Source organism: Perognathus longimembris, chromosome 3 (genome assembly GCF_023159225.1).
Source record: "Perognathus longimembris pacificus isolate PPM17 chromosome 3, ASM2315922v1, whole genome shotgun sequence".
NCBI lineage: Eukaryota > Metazoa > Chordata > Mammalia > Rodentia > Heteromyidae > Perognathus > Perognathus longimembris.
The window spans coordinates 69,085,501-69,105,763 of NC_063163.1; the positions used below are offsets into that span (position 1 = coordinate 69,085,501).

Here is a 20,263-nt window from a genome sequence, read left to right on the forward strand (position 1 = left end):
CTTGCTTTCAGTTTGCAGGGGGTGGATCTGTTCTGACCCTTTTCCCCTGTTGGTGCAATCCTGAGTCTCTGTGGTTCGCACAGACTGCAGGTAGGCCTTGGGCATCCTGTGTAGATTGGGGACACTGAATAGTCTTGGTAACTGTAGCCCCTCCTATCTACTGTGGGGCCACTGTCTTTAATGCCTGACTCTGAATAGGCAGCGGACTCATCAGGGCGGGGCGCCTCCAGCCTTGTTTACCTCGCTGAGAGTTGCTTGCCCTGAGAGAGGTTCTTCCCTCCTGGGCGGGGCGATCTTCTCCTGGGCAGAGCCAGCTGTGAAATTCAGCTCTATTTGTTGGTGGGAATTGGAGGTCCTCTGTAATGGGGCCATTTATCTGTCTCGGGAACTGTTTACTCTCCCATGTTATTGTTCCATGCTGCCAGTAGCTGCTTGCTGCTTTCCATTTGATTTTACAAATTCTGACTGCTGACTCAGGAAAGCGGTATGGAGATTCCTCAGAAGGCTAAACATAGAGCTCCCTTATGACCCAGCAGCCCCACTTTGGGCATCTGCCCAAAAGACCACAAACAAGAACACACTAAAGCCACCAGCACAACAATGTTCATCGCAGCACAATTTGTTATAGCTAAAATATGGAACCAACCCAGATACCCCTCAGTAGACGAATGGATCAGGAAAATGTGTTACATATACACAATGGAATTTTATGCTGCTATCAGAAAGAATGACATTGCCCCATTTGTAAAGAAATGGAAGGACTTGGAAAAAATTATACTAAGTGAAGTGAGCCAGACCCAAATAAACATGGACTCTATGGTTTCACTCATAGGGAATAATTAGCACAGGTTTAGGCTAGTCACAGCAGAGGATCACAAGAGCCCAATAGCTATGTCCTTATGAACACAGAAGATAATGCTAAGTGAAATGATGTCCATGTTATGGAAACGAGTGTTATATCACTGTTGTAATTACTTTCAACATGCCATGTGAAATCGTAGCTTTTTTTGTTGATGATCCTCTTGTATCCTCTTCCTGTGATTGTACCCACACTATCACTGTATCTCATCTGAGTATCCTGGATTCTGTATATACTGGTATTAGAACTAGGGAAGTGAAAGGGAATATCAAAATATGAGACAAAGGATAAAAAGGTAAATGACTCCAAAAGCAATACTTGTAAAACCATTTGGTGCAAACCAACGGGACAACTCATGGCGGGAGAGGGAAAGGAGGTGGGAGGAAGGGGGAATGAGGGAGGAGGTAACAAACAGTACAAGAACTGTACCCATGGCCTAACATATGTAACTGTAACCCCTCTGTACATCACTTTGACAATAAATAGTAATTTTTTAAAAAAAAAAAGAAATTCCAGCTGCTGGAGAGTGGGCAGCTGCAGCTTCAGGGGGTGGGTCGGGGTGGGTCAGGGTGGGGCACCTCTGGCTGAGTTTACCTGAGTCTGAGCTGAGGCCCAGGTATGAGCCTCCTGCCTGGGCAAAGGGTGGGGGGAATGTTCTCTTGGGCAGAGCTGGCTCTCACCTTTCAGTCACTCTTCCCCTTTTCAAAGATGACTCCTTTGTCCTCACTTTCCCCTGGCTTGCTTTAGCTCCAGTCTAGTCTGACCAGCTCTATGCCAGTGTCAAAGATTGCGCTTTGCTCTGGCATTGGAGGAAGGGCTAGCTACCAGAAGCTGCTCTGTGGGCACAAGTGAGAATGTCTTTCTTGAGGTACTCATGCTTTCTCTGCAGCTTCGGCCTGTCCATGTTCAGCCTGTGATCCACATCTGTCTGCGCCATCCCAAGGATGTCTTCCTGGTCACTGCTGTTTGCTTTAGGTGCTCAGAGTGCTGGGCGCTGTGTCAATGCTGGCACCAGTGTGACAGCAGGACGCTGCCCAGGGCTCAAATCTGTGTTTTCAGTCCAGCAAAGTTGATTTTTCCTTTCTGGCCAGAATCCCTATACTGTTATAACTTACTTGGGCTGTCTTTATAGAAGTAAAAGTTTCTCTGGAGTGTTAAAACTGGGATGTCTGAGGGAGCTTAGCTAGGGCTTTGCTGCTCCTCCACCATCCTGAATTTCATTCCCCTACTTGGCCATTTCTGTGTAGGCCATCTATTTACTTTTTTGTGCCAAAGATTTTCAGTAATCCCATTTGTCAATTATTGCTCTTATTTACTGAGTTATTTAATGTTTTAACCAGAAAGCTACTGCCTATACAACATGTTTCATTGTTTTTGTTATCTGTACTCTAGTGCTTTATCTTAAAATTTAGCTCTTGAATTTCTGGGGACTAGGAAAGCAAGAATCATTCACAACTTAGGGCATCCTGGGATACATGGCCACAGTATCCAGAAAAAGAGGGCTGCAGGTGTGATCATAGAACATCTCTGTGAGTGGAAACACTTAATCAGCACGTGCTACCATTGTATGTACATGTGTATGGCCTTTGCAGACTGTGGCTCATAGACTAGAAGTCTCCCTGCAGCCAGCAGTTGCTTCTAGAATTCTGAGAAAAGAAGCTTATAAGGTGAAGCATTTATCTACTTAGTGTTTTTGAGAATTAACAGTGTATTAAATAGAACTATAGTTTACAAATTGCTCACATACACTAACAGAAAAGTTCTTGCATTTCTTCACACAATGAATAATACAGAAAGAAAATTACCTGTTACTTGAGTAACCTATGCTGTGATTCTTTCCCTATAGAGTCATTATATGTGTAGTTTGCCATCCCTGATGCCTTTTGAAGGTCACAGATCAAAACACTGGCATTGTGACCTGTGTACAGGTGGTTCTTTTACAAGAGTATTCTATAACTAGACCTCACTTGTCAGAGTTGCTGAATTCATCAAAATGTTCAACACAATATTTTTTAAATTCCACCACAGAATTCAGGTGGGGATTCTCCATATAGGATATCAGGAGAAGTGGTAGTTTCATGTTCAGGACTAAGGACCTGCCATATATGAATCCTATCCAAAAGAACCAAAATGTATGAGGCAATTTCATTCTCAAGTCAGGAATCTGAAAAACATGGGGAAATCTGTAAAGCAACAAACTTCTAGGATGAGCCAGGAAGGAAAAGTGCCTGGATACAAAAGCAAGAATCATAAAACCTCAAAATGACAATAATAGCACTACCTCAGAAAATACTGAGAATGGCTTGTATTTCTTGAAATAATTGTGACTTGTATTGGTTATTTGTGTGACATTTGGGTCATCAAACATATTGAATAATATACATGAACTCTAATGATAACTAATGAGTAAATGAATGTTTTCTTGTCATTGGCAATGTAGCTTTAATGTATTCCTTAAGAACCTGAAACAGATCCTGAATTGTGACCTCAGGATACATGAGGGCTCCAGTGTTTCTTACTGCACTCTGTATGTGCCTCTGGTTTAGATTTGGGGGAAGATAATTCAGGCCTGAGAAGCAGCAAGTATGGTTCCATTATTTGAAAGGGCAAAGAAATCTGACCAGTGAGAGTCAGCTCTACCCAGGGGAAGGTTGTCCTCCTATGGAAGAAAAATTTCCTTTAACCTGGTAGGCACTATGAGAGATGGCCCTGCCCCTCTGCAACAAACAAGCACATTCTATTCAGGTAATGGCTAAAAATGCTGCTTAGCCTTCTGCAGAAATTAAAAAGACAAAAAATATCACTGGAAAAAGTAAAAGATAAGAAACAGGATACCCCATAAAAGCCAAAAGCAGCTCCAGGCTTGGCCAAAAGAAATTCTCAGGAGCTAGCCTGTCTGGGAAGAACCAGTGATCCCAAACAGGCCACAACCCCACCCACACTCAAGCTTACTTGCAGTGACTCCAGGCTATGGAAATCAGCCATGTCTCTCCTGCATGACACACAAAGCAGACTGTTCTCCCACTAAATTAGTCTGGGAAGAGGGACACAAAGCACTCAAGTCTGCAAAGCAAAACACTTCTCTCCCCGCTCAAAATTGGCTTGAGAAACCAACTAATCCACAATGAAAACTGACCATCACAAGCGAATGGATCAGGAAAATGTGGTACATATACACAATTTTATGCCTCTATCAGAAAGAATGGCATTGCCCAATTCCTAAGGAAATGAAAGGACTTGGAAAAAATTATACTAAGAGAAGTGAGCCAGACCCAAAGAAACATGGATTCTATGGTCACCCTCATAAGGAATAATTAGCACAGGTTTAGGCTTGTCACAGCAGAGCATCACAAGATCCTAATAGCTATGCCCCTATGAATGCATAAGATAATGCTAAGTGAAATGAACTCCATGTTATGGAAACGAGTGATAGATCACTGTTGTAATTACTTTCAACATGCCACGTGAAACCGTAGCTTCTATTGTTGATGATCCTTTTGTTTTCCCTTCCTGTGGTTGTACCTGCACTATCACTGTATCTTATCTAAGTACATTGGAAACTGTATATACTGGTATTAGAATTAGGAAAGTGAAAGGGAATACCAAAATCGAGAGACACAGAATAAAAAGACAAACGACTACAAAAGCAATGCTTGCAAAACTGTTTGGTATAAACCAACTGAACAACTCAGGGTAGGGGAGAGGGGAAGGGGGTGGGGGGAGGGGGTTATGAGGGAGGAGGTAACAAACCGTACAAGAAATGTATCCAATGCCTAACACATGAAACTGTAACCTCTCTGTACATCACTTTGACAATAAATAAGAAAAAAATTGAAAAAAAAAGAATATTGTGAAAGGCAAATCCGTAAACAGTAATATATAAGTATTGGACAAAACATACTCCATGAGCACAGAACTTTGTTTAAGAGAAAGAATATTAATGAAATGCATTAAAGAACTAAGCAGTATAATACTAGAAAGACAGAAATTTGTTTACTTAAATATTTAGAAAACTAATTGGAAAAGACAATAACAGGGATAATATATTAAATGAAACTTGAAAAGGAATGTAGATTTGGTTCAATCCTTCTAAACATTTGATAGAACCTGTGAGTTTCCTCTTCAGGAAGCTTCTTTTTTTTAATTTTTATTGTCAAACTGATATACAGAGAGGTTACAGTTTCATACGTTAGGCATTGGATACATTTCTTGTACTGTTTATTACCTCCTCCCTCATTCCCCCCTCCCCCCTCCCCCTTTCCCTTTTTCCCCATGACTTGTTCAGGAGATTTACACTAAACAGTTTTGCAAGTATTGCTTTTGTAATTGTTTGTCTTTTTACCCTGTGTCTCTCAATTTTGGTATTCCCTTTCAGTTTCCTAGTTCTCATACTTGTATACACTGTTTCCAGTGTACTCAGATAAGATACAGAAATAGTGCAGGTACAACCACAGAAAGGGGATACAAGAGGATCATCAATAATAGAAGCTACAGTTTCACATCGCATGTTGAAAGTAACTACAACAGTGATATAACAGTCATTTCCATAACATGAACATCATTTCACTTAGCATTATATTCTGTGTTCATAAGGACATAGCTATTGGGCTCTTGTGATCCTCTGTTGTGACTAGCCTAAACCTGTGCTGATTATTCCCTATGAGTGAAACCATAGAGTCCATGTTTATTTGGGTCTGGCTCACTTCACTTAGTATAATTTTTTCCAAGTCCTTCCATTTCCTTACAAATGGGGCAATGTCATTCTTTCTGATAGAGGCATAAAATTCCATTGTGTATATGTACCACATTTTCCTGATACATTCGTCTACTGAGGGGCATCTGGGTTGGTTCCAAATTCTAGCTATAACAAATTGTGCTGCGATGAACATTGTTGTGCTGGTGGCTTTAGTGTGTTCTTGTTTGTGGTCTTTTGGGTAGATGCCCAAAAGTGGGGCTGCTGGGTCATAAGGGAGCTCTATGTTTAGCCTTCTAAGGAATCTCCATACCGCTTTTCAGGAGCTTCTTTTTCCCAGTATGTTTTGTTCTTGAAGCCATGCAGAGTTTCTATCTGGCCTTAACAACATGATTTAACACTTGGGGGCAAAGACGCAGCCCATGAGGCCTGCATTGGAAGCCAAGATGGAGAAGACCTCCCTAGCCACCATGACCTTCCCATTAGGACTGTGGAAGACAGGCAGGAAGGTGAGTCACACACTGAAGAACACCAGCATGCTGAATGAAGGTCAGGAACTTGTCTTCATGGAAAGCATCAAACAGGTTCCTGGCCAGAAAAGCCACAGTGAAGCTGGCCACAGTGAAGCCACAGGAATCCCAAGATATCCGAGGACACAGTAAGAGGCAGAGAGGGAGCCCTTGTTCCACAGGATGATGATGTGACTATGTTCATCTGTGTCAATGAAGGGAGAAGAAGTGCACATCCAAAGGCACCTGGATCAAGGTGCAGACAAGAATGAAATTAGGACCCCCTGATACCAGAAGCCACCTCACCCTCCCTGAAGAATAAGCCTTGAAGGCTAGAAACGTTTTGTCCAAGACAATGGAAACAGATACAGTGAATACAACTCCAAATGTAGTGTGCTGCAGGATGCAGGTGACTATGTGGGGACAGCCAATAAAGAGCAAGAAACAGAGAAGAGAGAAGATGAAGAAAATAGGAGAAAGTAATGAAGAGAGAGGTTTCCAGTTTGTGTGTGGGAGCTTGAGATTCCACAAAGTCCTCTAGACTGTCTCTTGCTGAAGTCTTGTTTGCCTTGCAGTGGTCAGCTTTCCTTGTGGCTTGGCTGGACTCAGACACACTCTTGACAAGGGACTGTGGCTGCTGGCTAGAATCCCACTCTCCGGCCTGATGGCAAGAGATGTGGGGGGCGGGGGAGGGAGTTTGGGGATTTCTAGTTTGCTAGTGCAGGGATGGAGCTGTGTTCCTGGGCTTTCCTCTGGAGCCACCGGAGGTTTAGGGTCTGTGGTCCCTTGGGATATGATCCCACCCTTTTATATGGAGGGTTTGATTCGGGACTTTGGGCCCCCACGGAGAGCTAGTTCCCCCAGTGAATGTTGCCAGATGGGTTACTCACCAGATCTGTAGCTGGTGTTATGTTGGACAGCTGAAGCTTGTAGGGGGCGTGGTCTCTGTGTCTGGCATGGGCTGCGGTGGCAGCTTCTGAGTGGGGTATCCTTTGGCACTGGTGCGACCCGCAGGTGCCAGCAAAGTTGGAGCAAGTAAGGTAGCAAGGGAAGCGATGCACGGTGTCTGCAGCCACAGTGGGGTGCAGCGGTGGAGCTTGGGACCGGGTGTGCACAGGGTCCACACAGACCTCAGAGCCAGGGAGCCAGCAGAACAGCTGTCTGGGCAGGAGAGAGATGTGCCTTGGCAGTTGGAGGAAGAGTGCAGTGTCCCTGGAGCCAGTTGTACCAGCGCTAGCTAGGAGCAGTGTGCAGCTGTGGTGAGGTCAGTGGGGGTCCCATCAGCGCCACAGGCCAGGGTCCTGAAGGTGGCTGGAGCAGCGACTTTGGGGCACTTTCTCTGTAGTGCAGATTGGTGACAGTCCCAGTGGTGATGTTGGCTGGGGCTGTACTCAGAGTTGAGGTCCCCTCACCGACTCTGAGGTCTTCACTGCTTCCCCTCCTTGGTTTCCACTGGGCTGGTGTTGCTGGAGTTCTTCAATTTTGGGGTGGTCTTCTGTCTAAAGTTTGTTTGGTGGTGTATCAACTGTTTATCTTCCCCTGGGCCTCTCTGGCTTGTCCCAGGCTGTAGCTACTCTACAGAGGTCCCACTGCCTATTTCTCTGTGTTCTATCTTTTGCTTTCCTGGGGATCAATTCTTCCATAGTATAAGCCTTTGACTTTTTATAGTTCAAATGGTGTGGATTTCTTGAGATGAAATGTGTTGTGTGACCCTCCATCTCTGTTTGGTCAGGGACAAGTAGAGAGTTTACCGGTGAGAGTGCCACCATCTTCACTTCACATCATGAGTACAATTCTTTCAGAACCATGTCTCCCTTTCCTTGATTTCTCCCAATATTTCCCTCCCATCCCCCACCACAAGATGTTCATCTATGGAATTCCTTTATATTGCTGATGCAACATATATTTTTGAGGAAGAGGAGATTTGGCTCAAATTGGTAGAATGCCAACCTTGAGTAAAATAGCCAAGCAAGGGCCTGAGTTAAACTCCTAGTATTGCCCCCACAAATAACTAAATTATTGGTAGCCTGAAGGAAATCTCACTGAAAATAACACAAGATAGCAGTCTGGAGGGTCCTCCAAAAACTAAACATAGATCTTCCCTACAAGCCAGCCATAGGCATCTACCCTGAACATCATGAGCCAGGATATGGAAAGGACACCTGCACATCCATGTTCATTGCCACACTATTCACAACAGACAAGATATGGAAATAGTCCAGATGTCCCACAGTAGATGAGTGGATCCAAAAAATGTAGTACCTATATACAGTGCAATTTTACTCAGCTTTTAGAAAGAATAAAATAATGTCATTTACAAGGAACTGTTTTTTTTAGTTTGTTTTTTGGTTTGGGGGGGGTTGTTTTTTGTTTTTGTTTTTCTTTTTTGCCAGTCTTGGGGCTTGAACTCAGGGCCTGGGCACTGTCCCTGAGCTTTTTTGCTCAAGACTAGTGCTCTGTCACTTGAGCCACAGCGCCACTTCCAGTTTTTTCTGTTTATGTGGTACTGAGAAATTGAACCCAGAGTTTCATGTATGCTAGGCAAACACTCTACCAATATGCCACATTCTCAGCCCAAGGAAATGGGATTTTTTTGCCAAAGCATTGTTATATTTCCAATTCAAAACTAAAGTAATAGAAGCTTATTGTCAGTGTATAATCACTCATCTATTAGAAATACAAATCTCAGAAGAAAGATGCAATGAACAATAGAAGAGAGCATAAAGGACTGCCATTATGTGACTACATGTCTTAAATAGTCATTTGTTTCTTTAAATGTATAGAACCCAGTAATTCAGTGTATTTGAGATAATGAATAATGCATTTCTCATGAGATTAAAAATTGGAAATGTAACATTTTTGTGTAATACCAGGTGTAACATCAATTAATAACAACAAAAATTTATAGATATATAACATAGAAATGTATATGTATAATATTTTAAGTGATCAAACAAGAATAAGTTATAAACTTTATCCAGGCATGGATGAGCAAACTATTATACCTATAACTTCCTCAACTATTACTCCATAAATCCAATACATTGTGATATACAAGTGAAGTGTATTTTTAGCTTATACAATCAATTCTTGAAATTCTAATACCATTTCGAGAAATCAGAGGGAGGATGAAGAAGAAGATGAAAGGAAAAAGAGAGGGAAGTTTGGAAAAGGAGAGCATGTGGGAAGGTTGTTCTAACGAAATAGATTGAGGAATATTGCAAAAGGCAGATGTGTGAAAAGAAATATACAAGGGGGGTATGAGGGATGAGGTAACAAACAGTACAAGTACTGTATCCAATGCCTAATGTATGAAACTGTAACCTCTCTGTACATCAGTTTGATAATAAAAATTTGAAAAAAAATGAATAACAAAAAAAGAAAAGAAATATACAAGTATTAAAACACTAATGAGTATATGAAAACATGAAACCTTAAGAGGAAAATATTAATTAAATGTATTTTATGATTAAGCAGCATAGTGATGTGCAGACAGGAAGTTAATGTACCTTAAAATATAGAAAAATACCCATAATCCAAGTTACTCAAGAAGCAGAGATCTAGGGATCACAGTTTAAAGGGGGAGGAAAGTCCATGAGAATCTTATCTCCAACTAACTATCAAAGATCCAAGAGTGGAGCTGTGGTTCAAGTAGTAAAGTGCTAGCCTTGAGCAAAATAACTTGGGGACAGAACCCAAGCTCTAAATTAAAGACCTATAACTCTCACACACACAAATTAGACAAGTGATTGAGAAAGCAAAATTAGAATGTTGCTGACCACTACAACCAGGGACAAGACAATAAGGTAGTCCAGGCAGAAGAATTGATATTTTGGGGAACCAGGGAAACAGAAAAGTTCATTTGGCATCTGAATCCCATAGCCTTTTCAACAAATGTTTTTATTGAGTTTGGTACAAGGGGAGGAGTGATGACAGATAAGTGCAGAATAAGTGGTAGAATTTGTACACATAGAAATAATTGGCTCCCTTATCATTAGTGAGCAGAAGGAAGCAATGAAATATTACATCCATAAAACAGACATTTATCTTATCTCCAGGCCTGAAGCTCTTAGTGTCCAAACAGCTCTAATTTAAACAAACTTAGAGTAGTAACTTCTACCTCTGTCCGCCTCAACCTCTTGACCTTACTTGGGCTCAGCTCACAGCATTCCAAGAGCACTTTGAGCTGGCATTCCAAGTTCTTTAAGCCTTTCAGCTCTCATGCTTGGCAACAGAGGCCATCACATGAAAACACGTCAACAGGAGATGATTAGATTAAGTGCAGAGTAAATAGGAAGAACCAAACATGTACAGAATAAAATTCAAATATACCCAGCTTTGGCTACAACTTGAGACTGTGCCATTACTAAAGAAATGAGTCAGTTACTTATTGAAGTGATTCTCACAATATAACTTAATATATAATTGGAAATGGAACTTAGATTTAATCTAGACTTTTTGTAAATTTGACCAAACATATAAGTTTCATCTTAAGAGAGCTTGTTTCTCCCAGTATGTGTTTTGTCCCTGAAGCCATGCAGAAAATTTCTCTCTGGCCTTAACAAGATTATGTAGAACTTGGGAGCAAAGATACAGCCCAAGAGCCCTGCACTGGAGGCCAAGATGGAGAAAACTTCCACAGCCACCATAACCTTTCCCTTGGCACTGTGGTACACAGGTAGAAAAGTAAGCCAAATGCTGCAGAACACCAGCATGCTGAAGGTCAGGAACTTGGCTTCATTGAAGGTGTCAGGCAGGTTCCTGGCCAGAAAAGCCACAGTGAAGCTGGCTAGGGCCAGGGAGCCCAGGTATCCCAGGACACAGTAGAAAGCAGTGAGGGAGCCTATGTTACACACAATGATGACATGGCCATGTTCAGAGTGTGCATCTGTGTCAATGAAGGGAGGAGAAGTCCCCAGTCAGACTCCACAGATAGTCATCTGGATGAGAGTACAGATGGGAATAATGAAATTAGGAGCCCCTGATGCTAGTAGCCACCTTATCCTTCTCTCTGGAGAAGTGACATTGAAAGCCAGAACCACTGTTATAGTTTTGGCTAACACAGTGGAAACTGCTACAGTGAATGCAACTCCAAATGTGGTCTGCTGCAGGATGCAGGTGACTGTGTTGGGACACCCAATAAAGAGCAAGGAACAGAGGAAACAGAAGATGAGAGAGATGAGCAGGATGTAGCTGAGAGCCTGGTTATTAGCTTTGACAATGGGGGTGTTCTGATGTTTCACAAATACCCCAAGAACAACAGCTGTGAGTGTAGATAAAGAAAGAGCCATGCAGGCCAGGGTCATGCCCAAGGGGTCTCCATAGGCCAGGAAACTTGCTGCTCTCAGTATGCACTGGTTTCTCTCTGTGTTGGCATACTGATGATTGGGACACTTCACACACTGTTCCATATCTGATGAAGCCAAATAAACATAAATCCTTTTTCAGTTCTTACAAGGAAATTATGAAGTCCATACATAAAGATAATTCTAACATGTCACTACTTACTGTCATAAAACTGAATATTATCCAGTGTTAGAAAACATGTTTGGTATTATTTTTATGTATTCATTGCACACTCATTCTCACATTCTCTTTTATCAGTCTGATTGAAACTTTTTTACCCACAATGCTTATTGCACATATTGTGTCTTGCCATTTCTAATATCCTAACAACAATTCTCTGTACCTCTTCATGCTGCCATGATAATTCTCAACTTATATGCACAACTCCCAGCCCCCATTCAAAATTGTGGATAAGAAAGCTTGCACTTCCCTGTATGTCTCTGTGCAATATAAATAGGATCCCTTGCAGTTGTTATATTTGTCTCTCCAAATCACTTGTAAAGAAGTGTGGAACAAAGAATCAATTCACCCTTTGAACCTCTAAAGTTGTACTGTGTTCACCACTTGTGCCTGCTTATTACACCAAACCCAAACCAGAGCATTTGTTCTGTTGGAGGAACAGTTCTGGGCACTAGGAAATCGAATTAGAAGATGTGTGTTTTCTTTGTAATATGAAGATAATTTTGAAGAAGATGGAGACCTTTTCCTTAAAAAGCTTTGCACTTAATATTTTTTACATTACTGAATAGTTGGATTCACATGCATAAAACAGACTAGAAAAAAATATTGTATGTAATTCAGAACCCATGATTTGTGTTTTCTAAAGAGGAGCACTATGATCCATTGTCACAGTTAAATAACCAATTGAAGGAAGGGACACTTTGACTCTAAAGTCTTAATACACAAGTTTTGCATTGACTTGCATAGATTGGGGGCCACTAGGAGAGAGTAAGAATTTCTCCCTAAGTTATGGACTTACCTGTCCCATTAGCAATCTCATTCTCTGAGCAGGGGGTGCAGTCAAAGCAGCAGGCAGCCTTTCCCTCCTGAGGGGATTTCCTGAATCCATGACCACAACTCTCACTGCACACAGCATGAGGAATCTGAGGAAAATCAGATATGTGTCAATAACTGTTTAGACTTTTATCTAACAGTCCAAAAAGCCCACTGTTTTAAAGAATTGGACTGTTAAGAATAACATTTCTATACACATAAGTCCAATTAGTTAATTGAATGCTGTTATAGATTTCATATCACATGATCACCAAAGGTTTATGTGCTATAACCTTGATCTCTAGCCTATTTATTGAACCATTGAGAAGTGAGGAACCTTTAAAATCTAGAGGTTAATGGTGAGAAAGTAAGACCTAGTGACAGCCCTATGGAACTTCTTTGAATTCATTTTGTGTTGTGTTGTCTCCCACTCATCTATAACATAGTAAAGAGCAAGGAGGAACAATCCTCTTTGAAGTTTTAAAATTATGCTGTAAGGGAAAGCAGACCCATAGTATCTTCCTTTGTTTTCCAGATTCCATGAGATAAAATCCTTCTCACATAGGCTTTTCAATGATTCCTCTCATGATAAATGCCTAAGTAACAGGTCAAGTAAGCAACAATGAAACTATCATAGAGGTAAACAAAATAAACCTTTCAACCTTATGTATTAATTCTTCAGCTATTTTGTCCCAGTGTTAGAAAACTGCTATAACAGATGTCATTTATATTTAAAATAAGAAATAAATCGACATTTATGAACAAACTGTTAAGTTATGTTGTGTCTTTCCTATCAAAAAATCAGTATGTAAAACAATTTCTTCCAAGCTGAGAATAATTAAATACATAACACTGGGCCATTCGTGATCACAGCAACTACAAAATCTAGGGGTTTATTTTGATTACTTCTAGGTAGTTCGAATCATAACAATTAGATACAACCCACCTCTGTACTTCCTATGGACCATTCTATCATATCTTCAGACAAAAACAGCTGATGACCAGGTGGAGCATATGGAGAATACTTCCCTACTTTCACCTTAAGTTCAAGACCTTCTGGAAAATTCCAAATGTTTGCAATGTCATACTCTGGCTCTAATTCTCTTTTATCACCCACAATCACTTCATCTCCAGCAAGATCCTTCCATAGAATTTTCTTCAGAAAATAGTGCAGCTAAAAGACATACATGACTTATGTTGAAGTGAATGCAAGAATTAAAACAGAAAAACTGAATGAAGCAAAACCCCTCATTATTTTAAAATCCTTGCTTGTTAATTGAAAATTAGCAAACATCAAACCAGTGAATAGAAAGAAAAATCTGGATTAATGGAATTGCATAAAACTGAAGAATTTCTGCATGGCAAACAAGCTAACAAGACAAATAGAAAACCCACAGAATGGGAGAAGGTTTTTATTAGCTATGTTCCGGGCACGGGCCTTATATCTAAAATATATTTAGAGCTCAAAAAATCGCGAGGTTCACTGCCATAATAAGCCCTCAATAAACAACAACCCAATTAGTAAATGGGCTAAAGACTTAAGGGGAGACTTCTCTGAAAAGGAAATGACACATAGACACATGAATGCCAATAGACACATGAAGAAATGCTCAACATCTATGGCCATAAAAGAAATGCAAATCAAAACAACATTGAGATTCCACCTTACCCCAGTTAGAATAGCCATTATCAAGAAAATGACAGTAGCAGATGCTGGTGGAGATGTGACCAAAAGAGAATGCTTCTACACTTTTGGTTGGAATGTAAAGTTGTTCAACCACTCTGGAAAGCAGTATAGAGGTTCCTCAAAAGACTAAGCGTAGGGCCTCCCTATGACCGAGAAATTCTAGTCCTGGCCATTTATACAATAGACCACACACAAGGAATTGTTCGCCATACTCAAGATACAAAGTCAACCCAGATGCCCCTCAATGGATGAATGAATCAAGACAAGATGGTACATATACACAATGTAATTCTATGCTTCCATCAGGAAGAATAATACTGTACCCTTCATAAGGCAATGGAAAGATTTGAGGGGGAAAATACGTTAAGCAAAGTAAGCCAGACTGAAAGAAACACAGGTTGCATGATTCCCTCATTTGCTGTACCTAAAATGTGTCTATAAGCCTACAAGTAAACTCAATAAATGGTAAAAGATAACAATTACCCTTGGGCATAAGTTATACAGGACTCTAGACATTCACACAGTGAGAACAAAGGAGGATATTCTTAGAAGAGGATCATGGAAGTTCAGTAGCTATGTGCATATGAATATATAAAATGATGTTTAGCAAAATGAGCTCCAAGAAATTAAAATAAGAGGTTTTTTTGTCTTGATTTTGGGGTTTTGTTTGTTTTCTTTTTCTCTTTTGTCACTTTATTAAAATTTCTGTATGTTTTGAATGTGTTTATCTGTTTGGGGTAAGGGGGAGCATAGAAATGGTGGGACAAAGGATGAACAAATGCAGCAGTTATATTCCCTAGACAATACACTGAAAAAAATTATACATCCTATGGGAGAGGGGTATTGGAAGGGAATAACTGGGAGAAAGCAATGAAAGAGAGGCAACACTGTTCAAAAAGTATGTATTCATTACCTGACTTATGTATCTATAACCCCTCTACACATCACTTTTACAAGAACTATTTTTAAAAATCTTTTTTTTTTTTTTTTTTTTTTTTTTTGGCCAGTCCTGGGCCTTGGACTCAGGGCCTGAGCACTGTTCCTGGCTTCCTTTTGCTCAAGGCTAGCACTCTGCCACTTGAGCCACAGCGCCACTTCTGGCCGTTTTCTGTATATGTGGTGCTGGGGAATCGAACCCAGGGCCTCATGTATGCGAGGCAAGCTCTCTTGCCACTAGGCCATATCCCCAGCCCTAAAAATCTTTTTTAAGAAGTGCATGGGAAATACACTAAACAAGTGGAACAAAAGAAAGTTTATGGGGAAATACAGTATCACAGTATATCAGAAACAAGGTCATAATGGTAGGATCAAAAGACCCATTTTCAAGAGAAGCTACATCCACCCAGTAGACATGAATTAAATTCTTTTATGTTGCCTAGCTACTGTTGCCACAACCATTCATGCTATGAATGTTAAGGGATTTGGAGTTTTCTAAATCAATCATTCCAAAAGTGGAGATATTCAGGATCACTTATGAAATGTGTAGATACTCATTGGGGTTTAGGTACTTAAAGTGCAGGTTATCTTTTACTATTAAGATACTAGGAAGGAAAAGCTTGGTTTACAATTTGCTATAGGCATGTTGAGAGATCATTCATAACAGATAGAATTGATGGAAACATGAAACTTATTTCCTCCTTTCCACTACTTATTTTTCTTTAAAATGTATTTTTATCATAGGCCTGTTTTTTCTTACTAGAGTACCCACAGACATTTAAACAAATGCAGTTTCTATTGTATTTTTAAAGTATTTTAAATATTTAATTTCATCCTGTGAGAAACATTAAAAAATAATTTTGCCCATGGTGTGTGAAATCAAACACAGAAGCATTACCTGTGCAAGGGAAAGTGCCATCCCTTTCCCATCTCCCATTAATGGCACTTCTGTTTGATGAAGAAGCATCTCATGGAGAGCCTGGGCCACAGAATTCACAGCATTGTAGATATTGTAACTCTCTTCAGTCATGACCATGTCAAAAGTGTGTCCAGGTAGCCATTCCAAGGAGGCACCATGTGGACAGTTCTCCCACGTCACACAGTCAGAGTCAGGAACTGAGCAATTGAAAGAGAGAAACCACATCCTTGCAAGGTAAAAGTCTTCTGGGTATTTGGAAGGGTTAACTGTCCTTATAAAATCTGTGAAGCCAATACTTCCTACATGATGGTGTGAAAAAATGAGAGGTACATGGAAAGAGCCTAGCATGAAATATTTCCTTTTCATGGTTAAATGCCACTGTGAGGTCATGATACAAACTTTACCTGCTATGAAAAATTGCTCAACACACATCATTAAATCCAGTAGAGATTCATTATCACCATGTATGATGAGCACATGTGCTGAAGATTTATTAATCTGGTTATGAACTGCTGTGAGTCTCAATATATGTGACAGGGAATGGTTAGGGATCACTAGCTCAAAGGCTACACAAACTGTGTTCTTGTCCATCTCTTCTTTCAATTCAGGAAAAATTGACAAACTCTTCTCATCTTCTGAGGTCAACAGTCCCACCCAGTTCCAGCTGAAGTGAAGCAGTAGTGAGACCATGGCGGTGACTATGGATGTGTCCTTCGGGGCCATTTGATAGAGATGAGGAAACTTGTCATGGTCACTCAGGGCATGATCAAAAGGCCCAAAGGTAAACTAAAGAGGAAAAAAATGGACACCTCATGAATAACACCATTGCCCAATACAATCTCTGTCTTGATATGTGTTAAGCAACAAGTTGAAGTAGGTAGAAGTTAGGTTTTTGTTTTACTTTTTTAAAAAAATTAAATTTTTTTGAAATAGCTGTTCAACATATCAATTTGACACTATTTCCATCAATTCCTCCCATCTATATCAACCCCACCTTATTCCCTGACTTTCCTAATTCCATTTTCACATATGTACATTGACTACTGTGTCATTTTGTTGTTATATTGATCATTTATATATGTAAATGTCTATATATGTTTCATACATACTTCATATTTCATGTTCATATTTCAGATCGAACTTTCACACATGAGAAAGCACAAACCCCCATCCTCATTCTGAACCTGATACTTTATTCATAATAAGACTGTGTGTATGTGTATATGTGTGTGTATGTGTACAAGTGTTTGCACAGGTGTAAGTACATGGGTACAAACTCAAGGCCTCATATACTTCCTTGGCATTTTTCCTCAAAGCTATCACTCTACCATTTGAGCCATTCATTTACTTTTTGTTTTTTGCTGGTTAATTGGTGATAAATGTTTCATGAGCTGCTAGGATTATAGGTATGAGCCACCAGCACCCAACTCAACATATCTTCAACATTTTAAAGTCATTTTTCATCTCCTAATTTTTTTAATTATTGATAAAGCTTAAAACTCCAAATGATCCCTTTCTGCTCTAACATTTCTGTCCCCTTTCCCAAACAAGGGAAATAGGGACATCACACAATTTTTGTATACATACTTTGCTATCTCAAAATTTGATAGGCTCATAACTCCAGCCTCTTCCTATCATTCATTTCTAACACCTAAAATGGCACCAAATTAGACATTTTTTTAAATCTCTCCACTCCTCTCATCCTTACTTGTAGAAACCTGTAGAGTTCCATCAATGTACCAAGCTGAGCGGTTGTTTTTCCTGATGGTCCTGTAAGTGCTGCTATAGACTTGCTCTCTCTCATACAGGAGTAGTTTGGAATCTTGTACTTCCCAAAGAGCCAAATGAAGGGATTCTTAAATACTGTCCAAGCTCCAAAGAAAATATCATAGATATCAAATCCCAGAGTCAAGTTATGTAAAAGATCAGGGTTTTTGTTGATCTCCTCAGTGGCAAAAGCCATGGCCAAAACAAACTGATAGTTCTTGAAGATCAACCTGCATAACAAGCATGGACATTAAGCAGTGTTTCCAAATTTATGACTTGGGTGAATTGAATGCCTGGTTCTCTCCCAATGAATATGTTAAAATATTACCCCCACTTGAAATGCAGTGCCATGGTAGTGTCTTATTCCTGTTTATAGGTTTAGGAAAGACATGCAGGAAATTTTTAATGAATGAGATTCAGAAATGTATTTTAGCCAAGAGAAATCGTGCTTGTTCCCTGCTACCACATGCATCACAGCAAAAAGCTGTTGTCTATTAAATATGGAATGGGCTTTGAAATAATTCTGTTGCCTTTATCTTGGTGTAACTAGCTCCATCTATGTGAAAAATAAATCTTGTGTTTTGAGTCACTCAGTTTATGTTAAGTGTTTATATGGCAGGCCAGGCTAACTAACAAAAGTTCCATTTAAGAACAACTTTCAAAAGAAAAGTATCATTTAAGGAAGGTTGTTAGAAAACTCTGCTTATCAACCCAATATGCTGACTAGCTCTTCCTGAAGTATCAACCAGAACAAGAGCTCAAACAGCAGGTGAAGGAATTTTATTGTTATGTGTGTAACAAAAGGATGCATTCAACTACAAGGAACTCATTATGGAGAGAGGAACCTCCAACAAGAGGGAGGTGAAGAGAATATTAACCTTTACATTAAAATCCAAGTTCCAAGGCCACCATGGTAAAATGCAGTCATCATTAGTCTCTTCTCAATATTTTTTTTTCTTTTTGCCAGTCCTGGGGCTTGCACTCAGGGCCTGGACATAGTCCTTGAGCTTTTTTTGCTCTACCACTTGAACCATAGCAATCAAACCCAGGGTTTCATGCATGCAAGGCAAGCACTTTACTGCTAAGCCACACTCCCAGCCCCAATATATTTATTTTGACATGCCAAATATGAAAGAATACAGAGGAATAAAGGGGATCAAGTACTTTTCTTTCTCTCTGTCATATCTATGTGTGCTAGGGTATGGTTGTGTGTGTGCATGCACACACATTCTAAAGAAATAAATATATTAAAATCACATATTGTTTAAAATAGTAAATAATGGAGACAAGATGGAAATACACCGGAGGAAAGATGGCGCCGAAAGAATAGTGAGGAACCCCGACTCGCACCAACTGAATAGCGAGCTGGGAACTACAACACCCAACACTCCACCAAGAACCCAGCAAAACCAGCATCCAGAAGCAGTGGAGAAACGCAGGAAAACAAAAAGGAGCAAAAAAGAAGAACCGAAAACCTACACGGAGCCGGAGATTCACCGGGGCACCCTCCCCCCACCAGCCGACCCTGGCCCAAACAGGGTCAGGCTGGGAAAGGGGAACCCGGCGATCGGCAGACAGACTGCCAGGAGCGCAGAATCCATATAGCGGGAAACCCCACGGACACAAGGCAGGGTGCGGAGCAAGACACACACCGGCAGCGACGAGAAGTTCGGGTCCACACCGGATTCGGACAAGGGAACCCAGTGCGGCAGAAAGAGGGAACGGGGGAAGCCACCACAACACTTCGCCAACCCCTGAAGGGCCAACGGCTGCGCGGGACACACACACAAAGCAGCAAAAGTGAGTCCCCCATAATCCCTTCCCCCAACGGGAGACCCAAGCCCGACAAAGAAGATATATCTCCCTCCCTCCCCCTCCCCACTCCCGTGGGAACAAAGAACTCCCCAAATCAGGCGGGAAGCTCCCATCAGGCGCTGGGAAGCCAGTCTAGCAGGGGAAGGGCGGAACAGCCCCAGGCCCCCAAAGGTTCCTGAACTGGCAGAACCGGCCCCGTCCCCTTCCCAACAGGGGTCGGGGGACGGCCGGCAGGGCAAGCCCCACCCGAGGCGCCTGGACCTTGCGGACTCTTACAACTAAAATCACAGGCGCTGGTGGGCAATACCAGCCCAGCAGGGTCACCTGAGCCTGATCACGTCCCCCCCCTCGCAGCAGAGGCGAGGTCTGAGGGTGCCAAGCCACACCCGGACAGTCGATCCCACTGGGCCCCACACATACTGCCTCCCCCCCCCCAACGGACTCGCGGGAGGGCGCAAGCACAACCCAACAACCCAGGGCTCGCTCTGGGAGGCAGACCCCGCTAAAGTGCCTGTTGTAGGGGTCTCACAGTGCACAGGAGGGCGGGGCCCTGGCGAAAGCGCCCGCTCTGGTAGGCGTGCCCTACACCGGTGGGCGGGGCCACAGCGACAGCACCTGCTGCCTTAGACACGCCTACACAGAAGGGAAGGAAGATCTACACACACCTCCAGATGCGCAAATCACAAAGAAACATAACTCAGTTCATCAAAGGACAAGCCACCTCGCCAGCTCCAAAAAG

At 41.4% G+C, this 20,263-nt stretch overlaps 1 pseudogene; it reads right to left on the reverse strand.

Annotated features, from left to right (window-relative positions):
- Positions 1–2,607: 2,607 nt before the first annotated feature.
- Positions 2,608–18,060, reverse strand: LOC125347657 (annotated as a pseudogene).
- Between the last annotated feature and the right edge of the window lie 2,203 nt (positions 18,061–20,263).